This window comes from Pogona vitticeps, chromosome 4 (assembly GCF_051106095.1).
Source record: "Pogona vitticeps strain Pit_001003342236 chromosome 4, PviZW2.1, whole genome shotgun sequence".
In the NCBI taxonomy this organism is placed as follows: domain Eukaryota; kingdom Metazoa; phylum Chordata; class Lepidosauria; order Squamata; family Agamidae; genus Pogona; species Pogona vitticeps.
Genome location: NC_135786.1, coordinates 187,916,327 through 187,936,789, shown reverse-complemented (window position 1 = coordinate 187,936,789; position 20,463 = coordinate 187,916,327). Strand labels below are relative to the sequence as shown.

Sequence of the window (20,463 nt, the reverse complement as noted above, 5' to 3'; positions counted from 1 at the left end):
TGAAAAAAAACTAACAAAAAATGCTGCCTGCCAGTTTCTAAAGCAAATTATCTTTCTTACACTACAAGCTAAAATGACAAAACTGAGGCTGTCGTACTTTGCTATAACATAGGAAAACGATACTCCCTGGAAAAGACAATAATGCCAGGAAATAATGAAGGCAGAAAGAAACGACAAAGACCCAACATATATGGATTGGCTCTATAAAGGAAAGCACCATCTTTCATTTGCAAGATTTGAGCAGGGCTGTAAATGGTAGGACCTTTTGGAGATCATTAACCTGTAGGGTTGCTGTAAGTCAAGAATGGCTTAACAGCACATAAGAACACATAGGGACTACCAATATTGGAATTACACAACTGCTGTCTCTCTGCCCACATCCTGATAGGTAGCAGTCAAATAGCACTGTAGTGTGAAAAGAGACAGGTCCAGCGACTGATGCTTTCATAGCTGGAGGAAAGGGTACAGCAGTCAAACACTGCAGCATTTTGGGGCCAGAACCTATGTGACTTAGAAACAGCATTATGCTTCCATCACCAGCCAGTCTTTTCACTTCGTTATTGGCCATTTTAGTACAGGCTTGGTGCTTTTCATGCCTCTCTTGCAGCATGTGATACTGTGTGAGTGTTCTTTGATTTTTAATCTTGCATTCCTTAAAAGTGCTTTAGCCTTCACCCATATGGAAACCCACCATTTCTTGTAAATTAGGCTGGATTCTGAACAGGATTCACACAATCAAAAATCAGCCATGGTTGCACAACATGTGTATTGTTCAGTATGACTGTCCAGTGATCATGTTGACACATGCTGAAAATCAGTTTGGCCACATGACGTCCATCAAGTGAGCCAGCTTTCATATAGACTCAGATTACATAATTGGCAGGATGCATAGCATCCTTGAATTTTAAGTGAACAGGTCATATTTTATTTGAGTTAAAATGTGGTGCAAGATAGATTTTGTTTTCCATGGAGTTCCCTCAGAAGAGCAAAAGAGAATTGGTTCATCACCACTGTGATAATTCAGATTTTCTCGACTTGCTACAAATATTTTCTAAGAGAGTTCAGTGAGTAATGTTCGATGTGCTGATTTCCTTCCCGCTGAAATGCAAACTTATTTACATTTAAATGTTTACTTCATGTTCCTTCAAGCCCTGAGCTGGAATTTTCTTGTGTGGAGTAATGACTTCATGCACAGATAATTGAGCTAAATTGCCTTTACACTGAATACTCATGAAATTTCTGGCAAAAGAATACATCCATATTCACAACATATAAGGATCTCAAAAGTGGCGGTATTGGCACTTACGAATGCAGTTGCGTAAGGCAGATCTGCTTCTCCTGGGAGAAAGGTCATTGTTTGTCTTGCTGTTGAAGTGTCATTTTGGAGTAAGAGGTTTAGATGCCATTATCCTTCATGATGTTACTGAAGGGGATATATGAATATAAAGTGAGATTAAATGCATCTCTCAGTAACGAAGAGACTGGGGTTTTCTTGTACAACAAAGACCATTAAGAGGAATCTGAGCATTGAATCAATAATCTTGAGCCCTGGAACTCTAGATACTAGCGGACATATCTTTCGTAGATGCTCACCACTAGAAGTGATACAAAAGCATTTAAATGAAGAAATGGGTTTGGCTCCCCAAATGGGACTACACATCCCATCAGTCTTAGCTGTTATAGTTTACAGTGATTGTTCAGCCAATCTGACTTCTGAAGCAGAAGCTCTGAAAAGTTACTTTTTCGGCTAATGGTCATCCTGGCCAACGGGTTCTGGAAACAGTAGTCAAGAAGTAACTGTTCCCCGAATCCCCATCTCTGGGAGTTATGGTCTCTATAGGACTTTTTTGAAGCTCTGGTCTGGAGAGCATCACACATTTGTCACTGATGCTTTGCACAGGTCATGGCTGCATGACGTCAGTGCATCACCCCAGACAAGAGGTAAGAGTGGCTCAGTTTCCCAGTTTCCTCGCGTTAAAAGAAATACTCTTTGTAAAATGTGCCTCCTTTCCAGTCAGCAAACACTGTATGTACTCTGTTTCTCTCCAAGTGGTATCTGGGGGTGGGGGTGGTTGGAGGACTGAGGGCCAAAACAGGCATTATAGAAAGCCCATAATCAGAAGACTCAAATCCTTTAGAAGGACAGTCATGTGAATGTCAGGGAGGAGTTTCTCCCATCTCCCAGAGTTTGTAAATTGGCTTGCTTTGTTTGGTGATAGTTCTTAAGATCTAAAAGTGAGATTCCTTTGAAGTCTAGTTGCTCAAACACCAAAGACTGCCTCAGTCACTCCTTTTCAACACTAATGTGCTTTGGTTACTAATTATAGGCCATATGTACGTTCTATATCTTGGCTAGGAAGCATCACTTCTTAAGGTAATCTGAGTAGAGCCAGGCTGCATCAATGATAACTTAATCTGGGGCCAGAGGCATGTTATGAAAGAGAATTAGAAATAGCATGGATGTTGTGGCTGTTTTCTCCTGTTTCTCTCAATTGAACAAGCTGTCAGGGATTACAGGGTCAATCTGCATTATTTTAAAGCATATGACAAACTGCCCAAGACCTTCAAAAATCTGGTTTATTTCACCCACATTGAAGGCAGGCTTAATCCATTTACAAATGTTGTTGCCATGGGTTGCCAGTTCAAGACCCAGAGTGTATGGAGATGCTCTTGGGCGTACAGATCTTCCTGACAGCCCCTTCGAAACAACAGAAGCATAATAGTCATTCTCCTTCCAAATGACTGTGATGACGAATTAATACAAATGTGATTGTGGACATGGTTATGGGATTCCATTTTCTCTCTTTTGAATCTTGACATCTTAGTAGCTGGCAGGGTTTCTGTAAATGAAAAAAAATAACAACCTCAGATTGTGCTGTACAGTACCTTTTCTAGAGAGTTAATAATTTAGGAAATTATAAAGTGAACTTTCAGAGGTTATGGCCAATGTTGCTGATGGCAAAAAGAAAAAGAAGGAAAGGGGAAAAAGCATGCTGACTGTTCTTTGTTTCCCTTAACCTAGTGTGCTATTTTTAATGTGCTGCTCTAATGATGCATGTCTGCCTCCTTTTGTGTTTTCCCTTTTCATTCAGAAACAGTCATTAAAGGATCAGGTTTTGGAGGGGGGTTTTGGTACATCAAAATGTCTGTCCTTTCCATTGTGAATAAATCCCAACACCAACATATTTATTATTTCAACATAATTTCTTTCAGCCAAATAGTGAGAGCTTCCCAAAGTGTAACTACTCCCCTTGCTGGTATTTTGAAGTCATGACATGAGTTGAGTAGAGCTGAAAGAATTTCATCCTGTGATATGGAAAGAGAAAGTGCTGCAACCGCAACAAAAAAGGAAATATGTAAAGACTAGGGAAGTCAAAGTTTGTAATGAAGAACACGAATGGACATTTATTGCTATTATACATCTAAGAAAGCTTGACCCCTGAAATTCTTTTTATAGCTGAACCTGCTTTATAAATAACCATAATGCATAAGCAAGTAGTGATCTAATGCAGTGGATGAAAAAGATTATGGTTGCGTTTCTGTAAATACTGTACGATGGTAGGAAAAATGTAAATAATTTTGCTAATGAATTCATAGCATGATTATCTTTCTACTTTGAAGATGAACTGTGCATTGAGAAACTGGAGTATGTGTAGTTCATATGTACACATTCAGCAGTGCAGCGAAATTAGGGAGATAATCAATGTCCAGAATGGAAGAAGAAGCAAACAAGGGGTGGGGGGCAAACCATGATTATATCAGCAGAATCACTAGTTTAACAGGAGTTGTTTCCATTACACTTTTCCCACTGTGTGCTCTGTGTGAGCAGAAACACACTCCACTTCTGGAAAATGCCAGGTCCCCCTTCCTACTGCAGCTTTCCCATCACATCACATCCCATGCCATTCTAGACCCTCAAGAAGTTTTGGAAGAGTGTGGAAGATTGGTGAGTAGAAAGAATGGAAAAGTAAAAGCAGAACTTTAGTTACACTTCATGGATTTATCCACTCCATTATTTCTAAGCCGTGTTTCTGCAAAGCACACAAAAAGTATATCAAAGGTTTTTGTAAAAGCAGCAGTACTATGAACTACCCAAAGAAAAATTAGATAAAGAGGAGGGAAAATGTTCAATACCAGTCCTCTCAGATTTGAGAGAAAATGAGAATTCTCAAGAGATGTAAGTCTGCAGCTCCAGCAACACAATTTAAAATATCCTTCCTCAGATATAATGTTTTTAAGAAGGAACAGTCCTCAGGGCCATCTGTGACTCAAGGAGAATATATTGCTCTTTGTATCTGTTTATATTAGCACCTTCCATGTGGTAAAACTGTACAATAGTCACATTGGAGAGTGCTCCCATAAAGCGTGCACATAGGGATGTGCATGCCCGGCAGGACTCGTGGCTATTGTATTTGAGAAAACAAAGTCGAAAGCCCCCAACCCTGGACACATGCAGCTAATTCTATTGTTCTTTGGATTGCAGCTAAAACATGAGTGTCTTTTCTTTGAGTGGAAAAAAGGCCAAAGGAAACACCAGAAGTCTGGAGCCTAGTACTGTATAACCCTGGAGAGTTCAGTGGTTGGTTGAGAGCAGTTTGGACACACATGTAGATTTTTAGTCTAAAATCTGCTACAGTATGGATTATCCTATGCATTACGCTAAAAGGTTTATTTGTTTGCTTGCTGCAGTTGTCATCTGTGTTTGCTTTGGTGAAGCAAAGGCATCGTACATTGCGGTAATGTTCATACAACAGCCCTGAGAGATAAGCGAGGCTGAGAAGGAGCCATTCCAAAGATGTTCAGTGAGTTTCATGGCTCGAGGTGGAGTGGAGGGAAGGATAAACTGAGTTTTCCAAGTTATGCTCTGACACTGTAACCACTACATCATACTGACTCTTAAGTTATTGAGTTAAAATTTCTGAAACTGGTGGACCTGGAATAGGAAATGTGTGGCCCTCTAGACATGGTTCAACTGCAACACTGTCTGCTCTAGGAAGGAGAGACAACAGTGTTAAAGGCCAAGATGATCCCTCTTCATGCCCCCAAACTGAGTTATCTACTTTTTAATACCTAAACTTTAGCCCTCCCTTCTAGAAAACATTCAAAATGCAGGTTTTAACCTAAGGAGCCCTAAATGGATTGGGTCCAAGCTATCACAGGGACTGTGTCTCCCTTTATGAGCCTGCCCAGATGTTAAGATCATCAGGGGAGGCCTTCTTCTCAGTCCTACCACCTTCACAAGTGGTGGGGAGACAAGAGAGGGCCTTCTCTGCCGCTGCATGCTCTGAAACTCCCTCACCCAGGAGGCCAGGCTGACACCATCTTTGCTGTTTTTCCTCAAGCAGACAAAGACCCTTCAGACAAGCTTTCCCTCAGTGACTTAACTGCCTGAATGTGGTTGTTAACTGTGCGTAACTGTTTTGAGTGTGTTTTTGGTACTGATTTTGTTTACCATTTTGACTGTCGTACTTGATTGTTTTTTAAAATATATGCATACTTACTGTTTTAGCTTAAAATATTGTCTTCTGATATATTTTTAAAAAATGAATAAATAAATAAATGAACAAAGAGCATGCTTGGATATCTTTAAGTACCAAATTTTGTCCAACTGTACAACTAAGGTTTGACTCCTTCTTATTAGTTTATTTATTTATTTAAAATATTTTTAACGAGCCTTTCTCATTAAGATATCCAAATTAGCTTACAACAATTTTAAAAAGCTAAAAAACAGTAAATATCCAAATATTGAAAAAGAATTAAACACGTATTATATTAAAAACAAATACAATTAATACTAAAACATATTTAAAAACAACAGAGCACAACAATCCATTTAAAATCCATAGTCAACCTTAGAATAATTAGGTATATGAAGGAACTACCTGAATATCACATGATCAAAGTCACCTCATGCTATTTATTGACCAGTTTGAATTTCTAATCCTCCTAACCCCCATAACTGATACTAAAATATGTTTTTAGTGGTTGCCTAAAAACGAAGACTAGAAAGTTCTAAGCTGGGGATTCTTGTGATTGAGATTGCTAATCAGTTATATTTTCAACTGGACAGCAAAGTTGAGTTGATTCTTTTTATTTTCTGGTGCAGGCCTTACATACTTAGCATACACTGAGTGTAACCACAACAGTAAAACCATCTGCTTAATACCATGTAGGTCCTCCTCATGCTGCCAAACAACTCTGATCACTGAGGCATGGACTTCATAAAACCTCTGAATGTGCCCTGTGGTACCTGGCACCAAGATATTAGCAGTAGATCCTTTGAGTCCTGCAAGTTGTGAGGTGGGGCCTCAATGGATCAAATCTGATGTTCCAGCACATCCCATAATTGCTTAATCAAATTAAGATTTGGGGGCCAAAGCAACACTTTGAACTCTTTGTCATCTCTTCTGCTCAGCTCTTCATAATCATGAAGGGCTGAGTCTCTCAGTTCATTTGGGAAATTGTAGCACATACTACCCCTTTCTGATCCCTGTGGCACATATGCAGAGCAGACTATAGGAAGGAACCGGCTTCACACTGAGATGTACAATGACAAGTGATGAGTCACATTCTTCGTACTTGTATCTTTTTGTTTTCCTTCAAGGAAGTGAGAGGTGGAAGATACTGCAAAATCCTTTGTGCATGTGACAGATGTTGGGATGAAGGCTTGGCCAAGAAATTAAATTTGTGGCACCTTGTCACTGGTTTGATTCAGTGGTTTATTGACCATTGTTTACAAGTTGTAAAATATACAACTTGTCCTTTAAAACAGCCACAGTGCCAGAGGACTGGAGGATAGCACAGGTCATGCCAATCTTCAAAAAGGGAAGGAGAGGGGACCCGGGAAACTATAGGCCGGTTAGCCTAACATCTGGTTCCAGGGAAGATGGTGGAAAGCCTCATGCAAGATAAAATCTTAAAGCACATAGAAGAATAAGCCTCAGGGAAAATCAGCATGATTTCTGTAAGGGCAAGTCTTGTCTCGCAAACCTTTTAGAATTCTTTGATGCGGGTGAACCAGTGGATTTTGTCTATCTAGATTTCATAAGGCGTTTGACGCAGTCCCTCACCAAAGGCTGCTGAGAAAACTCCACAGTCAGGGGATAAGAGGGCAGGTCCTCTTACGGATTGAGAATTGGTTGAGAACCAGAAAACAGAGTAGGAGTCAATGGGCAAATTTCACAATGGAGAGAGATGAAAAGTGGTGTGCCCCACAGATCTTTCCTGGGACCGGTGCTTTTCAACCTCTTCGTAAATGGTCTGGAGACAGGGATAAGCAGTGAGGTGGCCAAGTTTGCAGATGACATGCAACTTTTCCGGGTGGTGAGGACCAGAAGGGATCTCTCTAAACTTGGGAGAATGGGCGGCAAAATGGCTAATGTATTTCAGTATGAGAAAATATAAAGTAATGCACATTGGGGCAAAACATCAAAACTTTATTTATCAGCTGATGTGTTCTGAGCTGTATGTGATGGATCAGGAAAGAGATCTTGGTGTTCTGGTGGACAGCTCGATAAAAGTGTCAACCCAGTGTGTGGCGGCAGTGAAGAAGGCCAATTCCTTGCTAGGTATCATTAAAAAGGAGATTGAAAAATAAAAGCCAACATTATAATGCCATTGTACAAAACGTTGGTAAAGCTGCACCAGGAGTATTGCGTACAGTTCTGGTCTCCGCACCTCAAAAAAGACATAGTGGAACAGGAAAAGGCGCAGAAGAGAGCGACTAACATGATGACTGCGCTGGAGCACCTCCCTTATGAGGAAAGGCTACAGCGTTTGGGGCTCTTTAGTCTGGAGAAAAGGCACCTGGGGGGGGGGGCATGACTGAGACATAAAATTATGCAGGGGATGGATAAAGTGGATCGAGAGAGAAACTGTTTCCCCCCTTACGCAATACCAGAACCAGGGAGATCCATTCAAATTGAGTGTTGGGAGAGTGAGAACAGACAAATGAAAACATTTCTTCACCCAGTATGTTGTTAGTCTGTGGAACTCCTTGCCACAGGATGTGGGGATGGCATCTTGCCTAGATGCCTTTAAAAGGGGATGGGATAGAATCCTGCAGGAAGAGTCCATTGCAGGTTACAAGCCATGATGGGGATATATAATCTCCAGACTTAAAAAGAAGGTACTTCAAAATGCCAGATGCAGGGGAGGGGTATCAGGAGGCAGTTATCTAGTGGTCTTGTGTGTTCCCAGAGGCATCTGGTCGGGCTACTGTGAGATACAGGAAGATGGACTAGATGGACCCTTGGCCTGATCCAGCAAGGCTCTTATTATGTTTTTAATTTTTCCATTGTTTTATTGAGTTACTAGCAACAGCAACATAATAGAGCTCTTGTACTTTCATTTTACAGAAGTATATAAGTTGTTGTTCTGATGCATCTGAGTATATTTAGTTATTCCAGACAGATGTGATACTGGATTCTTAAATATATTGCCCTAATATGATGGCTGATGCAAATACTTTCAGACAACCTGATGTCTTTAAAAAACTGAGAAGCAATTGAGAGAGTATTATTAAATTTTTGGCAGATCATTTTCTGGTTTTTATTTTGTCACTAGAGGGCACTTCGCCACACAGATTCACATTTATGGGGCTGTTTCTGGAAAAGGAAGCACTTATTTTAGTGCATAAGATACTCTTGTATGAAAAATTGTTCTAATGCCATACAGAAATAATAAATGACATGCCTAAAAAGGAAGGAGCACTGGTGAATTCAAGGGCTCCTTTCTTTCTGGACACTTTACAGGGTTCGTCAATCTGTTCTGCTGAATATCATATGAGATAAAACTTCATATGAGCTGCACAAAATAGAAAGGCCCATTTATTTCCTTTGAGTGCCTGTTCTCTACAATGCCCATTGTGGTAAATAGCAAGATTCTATTTTCATGTTGCACTCTGGTACACTATTTCTACATTTGAAAATTTATTAAAGGCTTAACAAGGAAAACATAAACTACAAAAGTAGTTCAAGACTGTTGTCATTTAAAGATCTTCTGGTGAGAGCTAAGTCCAGTTACTAAAGCTAGCTAGAGTAGAACATTGAATCAATAGAATTTATGTAAATTGACAACTTAACCATTCCCGTCATTTAGTGCATCTTTTCTGCCTGGGACTAATGTATTTACCTCATTGCATTGACATGTATTTTATGCTGCTACTGGAAACAGCACTGTAAAGATAAGTTTAAGAGATAGGAAAGCCCAAACTGGACAGTTTTGTCCAGTCTCTCCAGATGATTTGCTGTCCAATGTGGCAAGTTACCTATATAATGTTCACGAGCATTCCCTGAGCCTGGCTATAATTCTAGCAACAGGTCTTCACGTAGCAATGTGTTTGACTCTCAAAACTCGTGGTAGTTACTAGTTGTTGCAGATGACAACTAGTAACTACCAGGAGTTTTGAGAGTTAATATCAATTAGCATGCTTGACCATAGGAATTCACTGGTTACTATATTTTATGTTTATTGTGGCTAGTTCACAGCTTGTCTCTGCACCAAGGAAACAATAAACAAGCTCACTGTATTTGTGCTGTGCAGGAGTTTCATTTGTGTTCGGGTATACATAGTTGAAAGGAAAGTGATCTCTGTCAGATTGTATCTATTCACTAGACATAGCACAAAATTAGGTTAAAAAGAAGAAGCCCTGCCCACAGATAGGCAGTCAAAAAAGAAAGGGAAGTGGGGGGAGGGGAGAGAGATAGAGGCATGCTAAGGAATATTTATTTATTTATTTATTTATTTATTTATTTAATTTAATTTAATTTAATTTAATTTAATTTAATTTAATTTAATTTAATTTATATGCCACCCACTCTACCCAGAGATCTCTGGGCGGCTTACAATAATTAAATATATGATGATTAAGTAATAATAATTATATATATGATGACGTATTCAAAACCAAATGAAAATAAGCAAATAGAAAAATACTTGCTAGTACATGAGAACGGTGATGATGGGACCTGACTATGGCCAACACCAGTTCAGAAAGAAGTTAAAATTAGAAGCTAGGTCAACAGTAGCAAGTCAGTCATCTGAAAGACAGAAGTAGAACAGAAGCTGTCAAAGTATGTTGATGTGTCAGTATACACATTCTCATATGCTCAAAAGTGGTTATGATCAGTAAATGTACACAGCTGGTTACATGCAATTAGTCTAGTTGGATGGAGTGATAGGGAAGCAATGACAACTGTCTGGAGAAAATTGCAGCACTGCAAAGCAATCTGGAAAAATGAAGTAGCATTCCAAATTCTGGATGTCTGAATCCGGAAAAACTGGCACAAAGCAATGTACTTTGCTGACCATAATTCTAGGAAGATCTTGGAGAGAGGTAGAATCAGAAGTGCCCCTTATTTCTATGCCATATATTCATTTAACACATGCAGCTGTCTTAATTTTCTGTAAGCTTACACAGTGTTTTTCCCGCAGCTTGTGTCATATTGTGTCATGTAATCATGGGGCCATGCCACATGTATGTCTCTTTCAGTAGTCTTGGGAGCAAGTTATCTTTGAAGTTATTCATAGGGGAATTTACTTTCTTGGGCTCCATGATCACTGCAGATGGTGACATTAGCCACGAAATTAAAAGACGCCTGCTTCTTGGGAGGAAAGCAATGACAAACCTCGACAGCATTTTAAAAAGCAGAGACATCACCTTCCCAACAAAAGTCCACATAGTTAAAGCTATGGTTTTTCCTGTAGTGATGTACGGAAGTGACAGCTGGACCATAAAGAAAGCTGACCGCCAGAGAATTGATGCTTTTGAATTGTGGTGCTGGCGGAGGCTCTTGAGAGTCCCCTGGACTGCAAGGAGAACAAACCTATCCATTCTAAAGGAAATCAACCCTGAGTGCTCACTGGAAGGACAGATCCTGAAGCTGAGGCACCAATACTTTGGCCATCTCATGAGAAGAGAAGACTCCCTGGAAAAGACCCTGATGTTGGGAAAGTATGAAGGCAAGAGGAGAAGGGGACGACAGAGGATGAGATGGTTGGACAGTGTCATCAAAGCTACCAACATGAATTTGACCCCACTCTGGGAAGCAGTGGAAGACAGGAGGGCCTGGCGTGCTCTGGTCCATGGGGTCATGAAGAGTCGGACACGACTAAACGACTAAACAGCAACAACAAAGGGGAATTAAAAACAACAACCAGCAGTTGCAGACATCCTTGTAACACAATACATAGAGAAAAAGATGGTTGTTCATCAGGCTAATTGAAGTGGTCATAGCTTTTGAATTTGTAGCCATGTGCAAGCATTTCAACAAGAAACAGAAAACACAACAAAAGCAAGCAAACAAAAAGACATTGTGGCACTTTAAAGACTAACTGCTAAATTTTAATGTAAGCTTTCATGGAACATTGTCCACTTTATCAGACATGAGACAATACAGAGACTACATAGTAATTAAATATATGTGTAAGGTTCTAGGACAGTGGTGGCGAAACTTTTTGGGCTTGCGTGCCTAAACTGGGGGGGGGACAGCGGGTGGTGTGCCGCGGCAGCAGCAGAACTGGAATTGGCGGCAGCGGAAGGAGGAATCCTGGCACAGAGGTGCCTCGAGACCTCACTCTGGATCGGCCGCCAGTGCCAGCTACTTCAGATTCGCCTGCTGAAGCTCCAGCACCGCGGCCGCAGACGCCTTCTCAGGTTTGGCTGGATGAGGGGAGGGGAGTAACGATCTGGCGACTTATGGCTCACGTGCTGTCAGAAAGGGCTCCGCGTGCCAGCTGTGGCACGCGTGCCATAGGTTCACCATCGTTGGCCTAGGAGCAGATCAATCATCTCATTATTGTTCATTTTTCTTTTTCACTGTCCTGTGTGATATTAAGAGCCACCAACAAATGGTTTCCACACGGAGAGGTTTCTCGTATTAAAAGTGGAAATAAAAGCAAAAGCAAACGAATGTGTCTTTAAAAGACACATACCAAGCACCTGCGAGAAACAATTTCTTTTCCATTTTCCTCCACAGCCTTTCTCAGCTCAGAAAATTAGACGGTGTCTTTTTGAACAATTAAAATGAGTATTTCACTATTTCTTGAGATTGCCCCTTAATTTATATAAAGTATCAGCTACAAAAATAGTAGCATTTCAAGTGACTGTTTATTTGGAGAAGAGTATGGATGTGATCCCACTGGGAAATGGATTGCAATTTGAACTGTTTGTGGAATTGTCTGTTGTGATCTGTTTCCCGACAGTCGTACAGTGCATAGGAAAATGTCCTCCAGCCTGACCCCAGTATATGCCCAAGCTGGACCTTTTTGGGCTTTTGCTTTTTGAGGCTATGCTGGAGCAATTCTCCAGCAGATGGATGGGTCACTTTAAGAGAGATTGTTCCCCTTAAAGTGATCCTTTCCCATCTCTCTCTCTCTCTCTCTCTCTCTCTCTCTCTCTCTCTCTCTCTCTCTCTCTCTCTCTCTCTCTCTCTCTCTCTCTCTCTCTCTCTCTCTCTCTGTGTGTGTGTGTGTGTGTGTGTGTGTGTGTGTGTGTGTGTGTGTGTGTGTGTGTGTGTGTGTGTGTGTGTGAGAGAGAGAGAGAGAGAGAGAGAGAGAGAGAGATTGGTTCCATCCCTGCATGTGTGTGAATGTCACTGTGTGAATGCTTGTGTGCAGAGGTGTTTTGGCTCCTAGCTCTGTCTGTCAACCCCTCATTCCATCCAAGAACAACAGGCAGTGGCTGCCAGTGCAGTTCATTGTCTAAACTGGGCTAACTCTTTCCTTGACAGACTGCCTAATAGCAGCCAAAAATGAACCTGCAAGGTGTAATAATCAGAGGGAGACTCTGTTTGAAGCCCAAGGATGCAGTGATGAGCTATTGAAAGGGGGAGAGTTAACTAGCACCAAAACTACTTTGCTGTTGAAGTCTCTGTGTACCCTACTCTCTCTCTCTCTCTCACTCTCTCTCTCTCTCTCTCTCTCTCTCTCTCTCTCTCTCTCTCTCTCTCTCTCTCTCTCTCTCTCTCTCTCTCTCTCTGCCACTTGCACATGAATTCTCAGTTTTTCAGAATTCTTTTTCCCAGATAAACATCTGCTGTGATTATGATCTTCTTCCATATTGCTTTTGAACTTTAGGATGTGAAGCAGTACCATCTTAGTCTCTTGCATATATAAAAATCAGCATTCTAATTCATGAATGACCTTTAACAAATTATTTCCAATAAATGTAGCTGGATCTAAATACAAGCCTGGAAAGGTCATAATCCAGCCATGAAAAATGTAGGTAAAATTATCCCCCTGTGGCAACTGATTGCTGAAAGTCTTTGTGTGGTGTTGAGCCAGTCGTCATCATTTGAATTCATGTATTAATGAGGGACAAAATTAAGGGTGATGGCCCGGCCTCGTTTGCTTCCACTTTGTAGCTACAGCCAGATTTCTCTACAGATAAACTGCTTGGAATATTGCTTCTTTATAATTAAGCTCAGTAGACCAGTCTAGAAGAAACAGTTTTTACAGGCTATTTCTCTGGACTCTCTCTTCCTTAACATTTCAGTGGCTGAAATGCTATTGCTTAGTGCAGTAAGTCACAACTACAGTAGGCCCACTGAATTGATGGAACTTACAGTGGAGTTGACTCACAAAATCTCCACTGATTCAGTGGGCCTACTCATTGTTGTGACTTGTGACTTGCAAGTCACAGGATTCAGGCCAGTATCTGTCAGCATTTTTTAAAGCAAAGTGTGCTGCTTATATAATGCCCCATAGTGCTTAAAGCACTCTCCGGATGGTTTACAATTTAATTATGCAGGCTACACATGCCCCTCCCCCCACCTACAAGCTGGGTATTCCATTTACTGACCTTGAAAAGATGGAAGGCTGAGTGGACCTCAAGCTGGTTACCTGGGATTGAACCTGGGTGATGAGCAGAGATTTAACTGCAGTACTGCAGTTTAACTACTGAACCATGAAGCTTTTTAGTATCTAGGGAAGCACTCAATTTGCACATAGATTAATGCATACTTTTAAAATAATCAGCAATGGCTTGAATCCTGGAGGAGCAACTTTTGCATTGCATGATACTTATAACATCATCTGCGGCATTCAGTGACTGTGCTTGCATAGTACATTGTCCAGAATGCACATAGCACTATAATGGAAACCTAGGATTCAAAATTCTTCCAGTGGTCAGGTCAGTAGGAGTTTCAGTAGAGGAAGACTGTACCTAAGGAAACTGATTCTCTTTCTGATTATTAGGGGGGGAGGCAAGAGGAAGATAGTAAGAGAGAGATATCCTTTTGTATTTCAATTATAGGGCGAAAAGTGACATGTAGTTAAAATCAGCACAAATGACCCCTAAACGTAAAACATTATTTCTGTGACAAAACACCAGCAATATATAATTCATATTGGTCCATCATTAAACCCCTGGGTGAAGAAAACAACTTTTCCCTGGTGCCAAAAGCAAGCCAAAGAGGAGCATAGCAAAGAGCCATGTGGGCAGGAAGGCACCTTTCTCAGGGAGGGACCTTTCGCTTTTCCTTTCCCTTGGGAGCTGCCTACCTGCCTTATCTCAAGGAAGGGCCACCATGCCAACTTGTGGGCAGACCTGAATGGAGACAAGATACTTCAAGTACAGTTTCTAGCTGAAAAGGTGCCTCTGATCCAAAGCAAACATGAGCAATAAACTGAAAGAGCAGTTTTCTTCCCTCCTGTTGCTCATTTTTTTCCACACTGTTATATTGGCAGCTTGACAGATTTTAATTTTGAAATGAATTAGCTGAAAATTAGACATCCCAAGGAGCCTTCATTCAGGGACTGCATTTTCTCAACTGCTGCCAACAGCCAACAATTTCATAAGTTTGCTGTATGACACAGACACAGAATATGTCACAGAAGCAGCTCTTTCCAAGATTCATCCTGCAGCCCTTAGGAAGTTTAGTTGTTCTCAGTAGAAGTTATTCCAAAATGAGGACTTCTCTAGGAAGCAACTAGCATGAGCCTCCCTTGAATGAGTGTTTTGGATTACATGCTTGTGTTTCTGCCTGCTCTATGCTGATATCGGGAGTATTTCAGAAATGCTGGTCCCTGTTGTGAAAATGATCAGATGTTGGCATCTGTTTGTGAAAAGGTGAAAAAATGTTAACAGTGAATTGGGTGGGGCAGACAAAGAAGGTAAACCTCTGTCTAGCATTGCCAAAGCTATCCCATTGCATTTGTCAAGGCAGTCAGGCTGGTGCTCCCTTGCCTCCATCTGGCCATAGGTGGAATAAGGCACCTTCCCAAGGAGGGGCCATGTTGAGACAGAATGTCGATATGGATGCATGTTGGGATGCATGCATTTTAAGAATATTGGTGTCCACATATCAGCTCTCATTATGGGTAGTGCAGGAAGACTTTTTGTTATGCAAAAAATGTGGGTCACTTCCCATTATGAAAAAAATGGGATTTTATGTAGCGAGGTAAAATTAAATGAAAAGAGCAACCACACTGTTGAGAGATTTTGGGGCTGGGGGCGTGCGACTGATTGCCATTTGTGGGAGGTTTTAATGGGATAAAAAGGGCGACAGATAGGAGGCAAGCCCCTGTGGTCCCAAGTATGGCAAAAGGAGCCTTAGAACATCATGTACGTTGTTCATCCAGATCTAGCACCTGCACAGCTGGTGGTGGAACATCATCATCTCTTGTAACCCAATATTAGATGAAACCCATTGTCTCACAGCTCTGACTCTTGCCAGCCCTCTAGCTTGGTTTGTAAACCATGTTTGGATTTTCCTCTCCTTAAATGAAAAAGGAGCTGACACAAGTTTTGGCTCACAGATCTGTTTTCCTTCTTTTATTCATAGGAGCAGTAATGAATGTGTAGTGCATAATTATGTTCTCACGAAACGTCTTTGTCCAACTGAGGAGAACATCTTATTTTGCTCCTGCTTGTATTATTTATAATTATTTCATTAGTCAGAGGTTCACTGTGGTCACATGGATCAGCGTTAGATATTTGGCTGCATCTGCTTCTGCAAATGCATATACTCCCAGGGTCCTTTGAAGCTCCTAGGAACAGTTCTGCATCTTTATTAGAGACTGACAATTAAAGGACTGTTTTCCTATCAAAAGTAATCACCAAAAATTAGCTGAAAGACTTAGAATGCTGTGAGAAGTCAAATATTCTGAAATGGCCAACTTTCCTTCATTTTGTTCAATCAGTATCAACTTGGGTCCATTTTTATGTTTCATGCTGCCAGGGTAACTGGTGGTTTGGCTCTACGTCAGCTTGCTAGGATTATGCAATACCAAGGAAAAGGTAATTAATGCATTGTGAGACCTTTTCATTATACCCAGTGGTGTAATTAGTGGAGAAGTTTGTGAATAAACATGACAAGGCTGTGAAGCCCTCTAAAACATTGTAAGAGGATGCATACTGAGACAGGGTTTTTTGTAATGAAGATTTGCACATCCATTTTATAATGAAGATTTGCACATCCATAGAACACTGCACAGTGCCCTTATTTTTAGAGGGAAAACACTGGCACAACTGTGTGGGTGCTGGGAATTCTTGCGATACCAGTGTCAATACAAATATCCCAGAGAAAATGCTGTTGGTAGTGAAGCCTTAAGCCCGTGGTCTTTTTGCCAAATCCTTAGGCATGAAATTGTCAGAAGTCATTCCAGAGTTCCCCTCTTTCTTTGTTGGTTCGAGGTAGATATCGTAAACGTGGTGATCCAATTTGCATTTGTAGGCATCCCGGTAAATACAGCGAAGGGAAGGGCACATGCACGAACTCAGTTCCCCCTCTGGGCTGTCTTTAGAAACTCATTGATGTCACTTCCTTCCTCCGTCAGCAAGTGAGTTTTTCTTTAATTCTCAGCCCCAGCTGTCTATGCTGTCAACACAAAGTTATTAAAATTCCTTTAAAGTGAATCAAAATAGCCTAAAAACAAATGTACTGGGAAGCAGGAAAGCATCAGTATTCAAAGTCCACAAACCTTTGAGCAAAATAGAGTTGATCCAACCAGAGATTGCAAACATGGGTCTTTCCTACCATCTTGTGCATCATTAAAGGATGTTTAAAACACATACTCCTTAATCTTTTATTACCAAAAAGGGAGAGAGAGCGAGCCTTATTTGGTTTCTTAAAAAAAAAAATTAGCCTCAAGATGTGATTTCAATTGTCACAATGATGTTCTCAGTGAACACAGCAATGCCTACTGAAAATCTGCCTTAAAAATGTTTAATTTTTCTTCTTGAAACAAAAAAGTAACACTTGTATCTACGAAACAAAATAGTATGCCATTATCCAGGAAGTAATTATAATAAAGAGGCAATCATTGCCTGAAGCAATAAGTCTTCTTGATTTCTTTTTTTCTTTTTAGGAGGATGCTTATTGTAAGAGATCATTAGACATACTGCTAATTTTAAAGCCCACCTGTAAAAAAAAAAGTCATTACAGTGGGGTCTTAAACCTCATACTTGGAAATAAGTGGTTTAGAAACCTAAATACAAATTCCCAGGCAGTGGGTTGATCAGAGAACAATTACGATCCACCAACTAAGCCTCATGGCCCAGCTGGGATTTCCTTATTACCACACATAAAATTGCTTGTTTTTCCTAGTCTTTCTCTTTTGTGGCTGACAATAGAAAACATACAGTCTCTGTGTTTCTGTAAATCAGATTTAACCTTTTGCAGACAAGAAGTGAGAAATGTTCCCGCAGCTGCTGTTTTGAGGAGATCGGGCGGCATACTCTGAGAAACAGGCTTTCCTTCCATTTTATTCCTATGAAAATGTGGTGCCTGATAGGGTAGTTTGCGAGGCAGTGCCTGTCCCAAGGTCACCCATTCAGCGCAACAGATGAATGTGAAACTGAAGCAGGGCCTGTGCAGTTCTAATCTGATACCCTGAGGCAGATATGGGAAATGTTTCCCGGTGGTGTGTGTGTGTGTGTGTGTGTGTGTGTGTGTAGACAGAATGAAATTCTGAGCGCTGTAGCCTGAAGGACCTCCTGCTTTGCTCTAAGCATGGTGCCACATTGGCTGATGAGACAAATGATTGCAAAGCTTTAGCTGTAAGACATTGCATCATTATATTACACCATTGGCCTAAGAGATCCAGAACTATCTGCTCTGATGAACTGCTGGATAGCTCACTGGTTTAGGTAGGTTGGCAGTTTGATTCCCTACTGTGCCTCCTTGGCAGGGGCTGGACTCCATTATCTATAGGGCCCCTTCTAGCTCTGTCGTTCTAAGATGTAAGGCTAAGACAAGACAGTGGCTGCTGAGATTTTCCCAAGGAATTGAACCTGGGGCATTGTGCATATAAAATTCTTTCACTATGATATGGTCTAACAGGAATTTTAAAATTTTCTTGATTTACATGGGGCATGGCTCATACCAAGAGCTTTTCCACCCCTGCAGAAGACCTGATTCATTAAGACACCAAGTGTGGAACCTGTAGAGTGGAGGTGAACTTTTCCACGGTCAAAATAGGTGTGGGTTGCTCTGCTTTCTACTGTACTTGCATGGAGGAAGCTAAACAACACAGAGGTCTTGGGCCTCTGCCACAATGACATTTGTGAAGTGGGACTGCTTTATGACATGTATACATTGCTTGATCAAGCCAGTATACACAGAATCATAGAACAGAGGAATTTGTTGCAGGGATTATTAATTTTTGAACTTGTGGCTAGAGTGCGACATCGATCATACGTGTTTTTGGAGAGGACACACTTAAAAAGCAAAGGGAGCCGTGGATTTAACCACTCTGCTAGGTATGCTGCCTTAAAAGAAGGCCGGCACCTTCAAATCAGATGGGAAGGGAAAACTTACCTTCTCTTCCAGTGAGAGGCTGCATCCATTTGTCTTCATGCAAAGAAAAAGCTGTGAAGAGGAAGGTAAATCTGCATGCAGCCTTCTGCGTTTGAACGAGAACAAAAGTGAGTGCATTTGTCAATGCCTTTAAACCTGCCAGTTTGATAGTTTGCCTCACGTGGATCCACAGCAATCCCTCTAGCTACACAAACTGTGACACTGACAAGCTGTAAAGGGAGTGCCACCCCCCTATCCTTGGCCCAGAAATCTGTGATTGATGAAGTTCGACTGAAATTCCCACAAACGACGTGAAAGCCTCTCTGTGGTTGAGGGGGCAATACAGGGCATGCAGAAAAGCGAACATTCCCCCTTTGTTGCTTTAATTTTCCATGTACTCTACATTTATATTCTTTTAAATAGCATAATGGGATTTTAGTCTGTCTTTCCTGTCAGCTTTCTAAATGACCCTGCTGGCTTTCCTTGTCATTTCTGGTTTTAAATAAAACAAAACCAAGATTCTTGTTTTTGTTAAGCCCCTTCATTTGTTAAGCCCCATCTCAAATAAGTGCAAGTATATACATTAGAAAATGTTATGTTCATTAAATTACATGTTGGAACTCACAGTTGCAGCTTTGTGAAACTTGTGTATGCACAAGTGCAGTTTGAAAAAAAAATTACTTTTTCACCTTCTTCCAAATTTATAATTTAATATTGACAAGTTTTATTTGCCACAAGCTACAGGTATTCTGTAAAAGTGGCACATGATTATTGGTTACTTTTGCTGCAAAAGACCACAGATAAAGGCTGTGACTGAATTGGGAAACATGTAGGTAATGCTACAACATTTGATGGCCTGATTCACATGTTTGTATTGATTACATGATGAAAAAGCAAATGTAAATCAGTCCAGATCTCCCTCCCCCTTCAAAAAAAAAATCTGTATTTCTTTCTGTCTGCTGATGGGGCTACTACTTTTTTTCCAGAGTATATCCATTCACAACAGTTTAGACAGTGTAATTGCTTTAACCAGTGCACGAAAGTGGTTGCTGTGGTTGGGACAATGGCATTGTAGTTGAGTTGGGGGAAAGGGCATTAAGGAGAGAGAGAGAGAACAAAAGAAAGAGAAGAGAAGAGAAGATTGCCACTTAACCCTTGTTTACAGCTTATTAAGGTAGTTCTCTTGTGAATGTACCTCCTGCAGGACTATATGTTATGTTAACAAGCTGCAAATAAAACTGTTTAGCCAATTTCCTCCTTCCTGTGTGGTCAGTTAACATGAATAGGCTCAGGGAAACCTGGCTATCCTTCTTGAATTGTTTAGACTAGAGCTGCCAGAACCCCCCAGGCTCATAACTATGCATGCTGAGGGATTGTGGGACTTGTAGTCTAAAAGAAATTACTCTTCTGTCGCAAAAATACTTCTTTCTGTAACATTTAGTCAGCAGTACAAATGGGCTGGAAGAGGCAGGGCAGCTGCTGCTGTGCTCTAGAAGGGCAACCTCCAAGCTCCCTTCCACTGGGGCTCCTGCAGCTACTAAGGATGGCCAGAGGTTCTAGGAGGAAAAGTCACCAAGGCTCAAGAACTCACCTCGCCTTGAGCAGCTTCCTTTTTTCCTGGACAAAAACTAGGCACCAGTATGACACAATAAAATATGACAATAAATCTTCTTTCCTTCAAAACGCTTTAGTACAAGAGTTGGAAAGTTTTGAGGGCTTGGGG

At 40.9% G+C, this 20,463-nt stretch overlaps 1 protein-coding gene and 1 long non-coding RNA gene across 4 annotated transcripts in view; one reads left to right on the top strand and one right to left on the bottom strand.

Moving 5' to 3' along the window:
* CHST9 (carbohydrate sulfotransferase 9) overlaps positions 1-20,463 on the top strand; it is a 79,621-nt gene that overhangs the window by 48,004 nt on the left and 11,154 nt on the right. The gene's annotated exons all lie outside the window — the stretch shown is intronic.
* LOC140706917 (uncharacterized) overlaps positions 2,560-20,463 on the bottom strand; it is a 52,223-nt gene continuing 34,319 nt past the window's right edge. The window contains exon 2 of the long non-coding RNA XR_012086848.2: positions 2,560-2,840. This is a non-coding gene — a long non-coding RNA (uncharacterized LOC140706917). The remainder of the gene's footprint in view (positions 2,841-20,463) is intronic.